Below are 8327 nucleotides of genomic sequence, written 5' to 3'. Positions count from 1 at the left end.
ACTATACAGATTTCTCTTTTCCTGTACATTCGTGAACGTTCGCTGTGTGTAATTTACAGATAACAAAGATTTAGTACGGAAATAACTCTTTTTTTCTTATGTCCCATTTATCAAAGCACAAAAGCTATGTAGGTAATATTCCTTAAAACTTGTTTCACGCACCATGCATGTTCCAACATGTCTGTTGGAAATCATAGATCTGAAAACCATCAAGAGAAATAAATATTCACGTACCGCCACCGGTATATTTCATAAACATGGAACTTTTTTCACGTCTGATCACTTCATATCGAAGTGCATTCATTTTAAAACGGACAGGAAGTGATTACAATATCTATTGTATTTTGATTTTGTTGGGTAAATATCACACCATAATAAGCTACTGCGTGTGGGCTTCCAGAAAGCATATAGTACACGCACACCTGTTGTGGACTGCTTGCAACAGATTTAAGGGAAAAGTAAATATTTGATTCATATCGAGACTCCCTTCACATTTTCGGCTGTCCTGTAACGGTTTTATAATCGAATAATCGGAAATAGAGGTACTGAAGCAAGTAGAGTTCGTCTCTTTCTCCTGGATGCCCTTCTCTTTTAATGGAACACTTCACTGATTTCCACAGTCGCTCGGTGTTCTGCGAGTGCACACTGGGGTCATCCGAAGACACGAACTCTACAGAGTGGTTGACGAACTCGTGGGTCGAATCCTTCTGCTTTCAGTGTCTTGTAGGACTGAAATCTGTGTGTAATGACTTTACTACCGGGCAGTATAAAGTCTTTATCAAACCGACTAAAGTTATCTTGTCTCTGGATAACAATCTCACAACAAAACACTCCTCGGACTCTCGTTCTATACCACCGAATACCCAAATATGTTTGATTTCATTCTTTGAAGGTCGTCCTCTCTGGTTTTTGCTTCTTGTTATGTGCGATTCGTCCACTTCAATGACTTTATTACTTGGTCCACCAGTCGGTACACTGTCGTTCGTGACTATTACATAACACACTTCTGTGCAAAACCCGAAATAGTCACACACGATAGTAGTAGGTAAGTCAGTTTCCGATGCTGTTGCTTGCAGGGTGTAGTTCCTAACCAGATAGAAGAATTACGGTGGTCTGGGTTGATAATTTGGAATAGCCAAACCATGTATTCTTCCTGATAGTCGTTCGTTTTCCACACTTTCCGCAATGAAACTGTAACGGTATTTCAGTATCGGTACTCTTCTTACGACGTTTTATACACTTCGCCCCACTGCAGTCTACACAGTCCCTCCTCTCCTCATCTGGTATTAGTCTACATTTGCGACAGAAAGTCAAACAATTTTCTGCAGTGCATGCATAAGCATGGAATTAGATTCTTCCACGTCATGCAATCGGCCGAAGAAACGTAGCAACACCATACATCCCACTCACTACGGACATAAATCGTGTGGGTTTCCCTAGCAACATACAAATAATTTATCATAACGCCCGCCTCCATAGTCGCATGATCGATTTACAGTGGCACGTTCGATATCTATCGTTTGGAGCTCGGGGCTTCGATAGGCAAACATTCTTGGAAATTACCTTATAAAATATTGTCATTTGAAAAACAAGATTTAGAACAATTCAGATGAATGATCCAAGAAAGAATATTATGCTTGCGGAAACGCAATACAAGACAGCAGATAGCAGTAATATCCTCATCTCCATAGATAAAGTTCCTGGTTAGTATCGAAGTACCGGTATGGAAATTGTATATCAAAGCTTTTTGAGTTTTCTGTACTTCAATGTGCTTAAGAGGATAGTGCAATGTTTGCTGATGGCCTACCTTCTGTAGTTATCTTGTCTGACACGCACGCTTGCAACGAAGATTCTCGATGGTGACCTTCCTTTGGGACTGATGCTAAGCAACGGCGCAGACGGCATATCATTCTTGGCTGATGACGTCACGTTCCAGTCTGCATAGAGTACTGACAGAGCTCACTGCGTGCTCTAAGGACCACGCATGGTCAGTGCGTGTAATGAGTAATTCAGTGAAACATTAGTAGCACTAACGCAGTATCAAGGAAACTAATTTAAAAGTGGGGAACCAGAAAAAACTTAATGTCATAAAAAAGACAAATGGAGAAGGATATAGCTTTGTGTATGTTGTTCTGATGTGCGTATGACAGTAATCAGAACTTTCATCGGTAGTGCTCAGCATTTGGGAAGACCAAATCAACAATTTCCACTTTATTGGGGATAGAGACTAGGATTTCTATAATCTTAAGGCTACAGTTTGTTGTGACCTTTAGTAACAATCAGCTATTTAATTAATTTCCTTGAGCAGAATAACAGTAAATACAGAAATGACCAATAATATTAATAAGAAATTCAAATGGAAGAATGCTGATGTTCAGTCACAGAGGGCCGGCCAGTGTGGCCGAGCTGTTCTAGGCGCTTCAGTCTGGAACCGTGCGACTGCTACAGTCGCAGGTTCGATTCCTGCCTCGGGCATGGATGTGTGTGTGTCCTTAGGTTAGTTAGGTTTAAGTAGTTCTAACTTCTAAGGGACTGATGACCTTAGATGTTAAGTCCCATTGTGCTCAGAGCCATTTGAACCATTTTTTTGAGTCACCGATTGTAATAATCGGTTACCTGGAACAGACGCGGATATGTTCGGTGTTTTGAACCAGACCTTTTGTGAATGTTATCCCTTTCACTGTTGTACAATCTATCGAGGTCAGCTTGCATCTTGATACCCCTGTCTTCATTCCGTTGAGAGATTTCAAGGTGGCATAGGACACCTCACAGTGAACTGACATTTTCTCTGGAATTTTGTGAGAGTGTGGTGTCTACAGATGTAACAGTCGTGTTCATCGCTCCTCACAAGTGGTTCTAAATAGTTCCTTAGTCTCTACGAAGCTCTGTCTTGACCAGAGTCTGGAAGCCCGCTCGGCATGTCCAGTACTGGTAATGTTGGTGTGTCAATTACCTCGATCTTTCTGATGTTACTGCTACTTCTCGTCTCATTCGAGATGGTACTACGCCAGTGAGGATGGAGTCAGCTTGAAGGCAGCCTGACACGATGCATCCTGCGTCAGTGATGGTGATGTGTGTCTGTTTGAGATAGTGTAGTTCTTTCCATTGTCGAGAACCTCAGCATTATTACTGGTACTCACTGCACTTGCGGTAAGCACCATACTGTGCAGCTGTCAATTTGTGAATGTTGATGTTCGGAACAGACACTTCCATCTCTGTCATGGCATTGCTGTGTGGAGGTTAGCATTCTGTCCAGTTTCACTCCTACATATTTTGAAGTGTTTCCATGTTTAAGCTCTTGTTGATGCAATCTCACTCGAAGTGATCTTGCGAGTTCTCCATTTCTGGGCTGAAGGACACTAAATAGAGTCGTGTTTTTAGGCTCAGGCCCTAGGGTGGCTTGGCAGAGGGGGGTTATGGGAGTGGGGAGGGGTGCCATCAGGGTCACGACCCTCCCCAATATTTCAATAGAAGTGTTCATACAGCGTGTTCAAACCCCTTGGGACAAACTGATGTAAGTGATAGTGGGTCCACAACCGATTGTATTGAGATTGGGAACTAAAGGTCGGAAACGCTATTTATTGTATTTGGACATACACATTGTACATTGCGTAATAACAAAGTAGCTCATAGTAATTGTTCACAGTGACGACTGCCTGTCTCAATGCATCCACGACAATGGCGAATGAAGTTCTGCCGCATTCTCTCAAAGATCCCTGGTGTCTGTTGTATCAGGAGACAGACAGCTTGGACCCCAGCGAGCAGGACGTTATCCGTTTCTACAGGGGTTTCATACACTTGCATCTTGACGTAACATCAGAGGAAAAAGGCCAGAAGTATGCGATCCAGTAATGGTGCTGGCGATCTGACAGGACCTCTCCTTCCAACGATGGTAGATGTTGTTTAGGTGCTCATGGAAATTAACATCGAAGTGCGCTCGAGCACTGCCATGTTGAAACCATATCCTTTCATGGACCAAGGGTAGAGCACCAAGGAGTAGAGTCTCCAACAATTGTGGCAGCACATCTGGCAGGAACACCAGGTAACATGGACTAGTCAAATGGGGAGGCTTTGAGCAAGTCCTGTGAGCTAATTTCATTGCTTCGCTGTCTCAATATGATCGATTGTGGACCCACTATCCCATGTTTCAGTTTAACCCTAAAGGTTTGAGGCACCCTGTACTTTCTCATATATCAGTTTTCCAATTCTGTACTTCACTTGCTGTACGTCAGGAAGTAAAGGGGAAATGATCGATCGCACTTTCCGTCACATATTCCCAAAAGAAAAGATCGCATGATGTTGTGTCTGGCCAAGAATGCAAGGCAGTGTCTCGGAATCGTGTGCGCCCTGTCTAGCACTGAGGCAGAGTGTCAATGAGAAACTGACGTGCGTTATTGTACCAGTATGGAGGAGCTCCATACTATTGGAAAATGAAGTCTTAAGAGTCCTCCTGAAGTTGCGGAAAAAGCCAGTTCAGCAGCATTTGAAGACAGCTCAATGCTGGGGAGGGCGCAGGGGAACCCGAGACACTGTCCTGCATTCGTGGCCTCAGACACGAACCCGTGCTATCTTTTCTTGTGGAGACATGTGAAGGAAAGTGTGTTCATCTCCTCCTTACCTCGTGTCATACAAGTATACATAGAATAACAGCCGCCATAACTTTCGTAGAAGCAGATGCATTGTGTAAAGCTTATGACGAATTTAGCTGTCGTCTAGATGTTGTTGGCGATGCTTCTTCTGGACACACTGAGCATTTGTAATAGCATAGCTAAAACTTTAAGATTTTCTGAGTATTTTGCAATTCATCCCACGTTTGTAGTACGTTTTTATCAATAAATATAGCGTTTTGAAATCAGATCTTTTTCTTTAATATAGTCCAATTAGAATCTGAGGTTGAGTGTTTTACCTTGGTACAGTTTTCAAGCCAGTCTGTAACAGAAGGCTGATGGATTTCTTTATTCTGTATTTAAATTACAGCACTCACTTTCTATGGGCTGCAGTCCTCTTCTGAAATTACAAAAATTACTCCTAAAAATTAATGTTTTCCAAATGTGGAAACATGTCCCAAGGTACGACATGATAATTTAACTAGGAACAGATATTCGAAAGAAATTTAAATGCATTGCAGTCAAGATAACCTTGACGGTATTCTATTTAATAGTCAACATGTTACATTATTTCCCTACTTCACAGCAATAATCAGTAAGCGAAATCAAATTTAGTGGAAGTATTATATTAAAAAAATTCACAAGTTAAATACGTTTTTGCAACAGAAGTTATTGCAGACTAACACAAATTCACATTTTCAAGCCGGCCGCGGTGGCCGTGCGGTTCTGGCGCTGCAGTCCGGAACCGCGAGGCTGCTACGGTCGCAGGTTCGAATCCTGCCTCGGGCATGTGTGTGTGTGATGTCCTTAGGTTAGTTAGATTTAAGTAGTTCTAAGTTCTAGGGGACTAATGACCTCAGCAGTTTAGTCCCATAGTGCTCAGAGCCATTTGAACCATTTTGAACCATTTTTTTTACATTTTCAAGGCAGGTAAAACTGCCATGACATTAAAGAAATTCAGTTCATTTGCAAGTATCACATGTTCCATGGCAAAAGGATTACTGTTTCAAGGTACAAGATGGTGCACGACTAACGAAGTATGGCTTTACTGTCCACGTGTTTCATGAATAGTTCTAACAATATATATCATTTTCTCTCCATAATATTCAGTACCTGAAGAATTAAGAACGAACTGGGGTGACAAAATCATGGGACAGCGAAATGTACATATACAGATGGCGGTTGTATCGCGTACATACTGTGTAAACGGGCAGTGTGTGGTGGAACTCTCATTTGTACTAAGGTGACTAATGTGAAAGGGTTTCCTGCACGACAGGAATTAACGGTCTCTGAAAGCGGTATGGTAACTGGAGCTAGACGTCTGGGACATTCTCTTACGGAAGTCGTTCGGCAATTCAGTGTTACTAGGTTCACAGTGTCACGAGTGTGCCGAGAATAACAGATTTCAGGTATTACTGTTCACCGCGGACAACGCAGTGGCCAACGGTCTTCACTTGAAGACAGAGCGCTGATGCGGTTGCGTTGAGTTGTCAGTGCTAATAGACAAGCAACACTGAGTGAAAAAATCGCAGAAGTCAATGTGAGGCGTACGCCAAACGTATCCGTTAGGACAGTGCGGGGAAATTTGGGTTAATGGGCTATGACAGCGGAGGACAGACACGAGTGCCTTTCCTAACATCACGACATCACCCGCAGCGCCTCTCCTGGGCTCGTACCCATATCGGTTGGACCCTAGACAGTTGGAAAACAGTGGACTGGCCAGATGAGCCCCTGTTTCAGTTGGTAAGGGCTGACGGTAGAGTTAGAGTGTGGTGCAGACTCTGCGAAGCCACGGACCAGAGTTACCAACAAGACACTGTGCAAGCGGTGATGGCTCCGTGATGGTCTGGGCTGCATTTACATGCAAAGGCCTAGGTCCTCTGGTCCAACTGAAGCGATCATTGACCGTAAATGATTGCGTTCGAATACTTGGAGACCATTTACAGCAATGCATGTATGTTCCCAACCAACGATGGAATCTTTTTGGATGACAATGCGCTATGTCACCGGGCCGCAACTTTTCGTGATTGGTTTGAAGAACGTTCTGGACAACGCGAGCTATTTATTGGGGCACCTAGATCGCCCGACATGAATCCCATTGAAATTTATGGGACGTGATAGAGAGGTCAGTTCGTGCGCAAAGTCCTGCACCGGCAACAGTTTCGGAATTACGGACGATTGCAGAGGTAGCATGGCTCAATATTTCTATAGGGCATTTCTAACGACTCGTTGAGTCCATGCGGCGTCGAGCCTGTGCTCCCAGACTCTCGAGCCGTAACCCACTATTGATGTTAGTAAGCTGTTATTATATAGCTTTATTAATTCGGGCTGAAGATGGAATCTTGTACGTCCAATGCGTATGGGGTTATTAAGAACTTCTAGGGCTCTTTGGGTTACGGTTTCGATGTATTTTGCAGGAGGTATCTCACAACTTTTGTCATCTCAGTTCTATTAAAAATAGCTTTAATACATGATACAAAGCTTATATGTGTAGAACGAGAAATATCTATAAATGCTGTGCAAAACACATCATCATGTCCAACAACAAGAACAGCAGAAAATGGCGGGAACTGCTTATGGTGGTCTCTAGGACGCATTCTTTCATGTGATTCTAGAACGCGTCACTAGACTGTATTACTGACAAAAAACATCATGTGTGTCTATTACACTGTCCGTCAGGCATAGTTCACATCCCTACTGTTGGGTCTCAGATTTTGAAATGAAATGTACATTACCTGACCGTAACAGAATGTTCTCATTTCCTTCCAAGGATAGAGCGTGTAGTGCACTTGAGGCTGTTTTCAATTCGCGTTCAGCGGTATGAGATACGCAAAACGAGGGGAAAATATGGATTCAAACCTCTTGGGATAGGACATCGTACAAAGTCCTATGTGAAAATAAACTGCCACCCCACTTAGAAACAATGTAACAGTGTTTTTCACGCTGCTATAAATCCTTTTCATAGAATTATCTAGCACTTAGGGTTTAGAGTACATCAGTGCAAAAACCTGAAGGTCTGTGGAAGAGCTGCTGTCCAGTCGTCGGATATGTAAAGCTAGCGAAAGACAGTTTAACATATTAATTGGATTCAGAGCACCGTCGGCTCATTTTCCAGAAGCATCCACAATCCTCGTGGCATTACATATGATGTGTAATACGTGGGCTGAAGTGTCGTTATCTTTAGTAAAGATGAAGTTGGAATGTGACTATTTTGACGCTTTGAGGTGATCGTCATCCTAACTAATACAATAAATTGTCTCAAAGCACAAAGAATCTTAGGCACACAGTCATTAAAAACTCGCTGCACTCAAAGACGGTCTTTCCTGAGTTACAGATTTAATTCGGCAGCTAAAGTGACAATGTAATCCACAGATTTTAGATCACTTGAAGGTATTGTTCAGCTTTATCCACTTTAATTTATGACGTTATTCATTTTTCCGTCTTTCTTCAATTTCGGTAGTTTTGTTATTTCTATCGATACGTAGATTTTTTATATTATTATCAATTGTTAACTCGTGTTAAGGTGGTAGAGTACATACATAGGAGTGAACGTTATGTTCCGATTATTAATACTCTATTATTATATTCTGTTATTAATATTCTATTTCTTGATTTGTGCGTCCACAGTTGCTGTCAAGACAACTAAGGTCTTTCAAATCCGTCCGTGCAACTACTAAAAAATGAGTTTTATTTTACCATACACGTTCCTTTTTTCTTCTT

Source organism: Schistocerca serialis, chromosome 6 (assembly GCF_023864345.2).
Source record: "Schistocerca serialis cubense isolate TAMUIC-IGC-003099 chromosome 6, iqSchSeri2.2, whole genome shotgun sequence".
Classification (NCBI taxonomy): Eukaryota; Metazoa; Arthropoda; class Insecta; order Orthoptera; family Acrididae; genus Schistocerca; species Schistocerca serialis.
The sequence above is the reverse complement of the archived record's forward strand: the minus strand, read 5'-3'. Positions refer to the sequence as shown.